The following is a 554-nucleotide window of genomic DNA, read 5'->3' as shown; positions in this document are numbered from 1 at the left end:
TAAATGTATAGATTTTCCTAAATATATATAGTAAAATCTAAATCCATGCATAACTACTAGCTACCTAGCCACATACCGTGTTCTTGTTTGGGTGCAGGCACACCATGCCCATCTCATGTGACACACACACCTGTTACCAGGATACGTGTAACCCCGTTACTCTCCCCCCCATAAAGATAGAGAACATTTACAGTTCCAATCATTATTGCCTCAACGAGGCTCGTGTGTCCGCTAGACACTGCAACTTAGTTCGTTGGAATGATCTGACTTCCGTGCTCAATGATCGCTGTGTCGACGACACTGAAGTCACCAAGTCTCGCTGGTTCCGACAGCGAACACGGGCAGAACCCAACTTCATCTCCCGCACGCGGTGCAATGTCGGACAGTGCGTCCGCAGCACCGGGGGATGTACATCCTAGGCTCGATGAGCACGAGTGTCACGCTCCGCGCACGCTATCAATGACGCGTGACCTCTTTGAGGATGTGGAGGTGGTCGAACACGAGTCTGACACTCCTTTTCCCGCATGGGATGACGAGGAAGACGAGCTGCACCA

Source organism: Plasmopara halstedii (assembly GCF_900000015.1).
Source record: "Plasmopara halstedii genome assembly, contig: Scaffold_1583, whole genome shotgun sequence".
NCBI classification, from domain to species: domain Eukaryota; phylum Oomycota; class Peronosporomycetes; order Peronosporales; family Peronosporaceae; genus Plasmopara; species Plasmopara halstedii.
The sequence above is the reverse complement of the archived record's forward strand: the minus strand, read 5'-3'. Positions refer to the sequence as shown.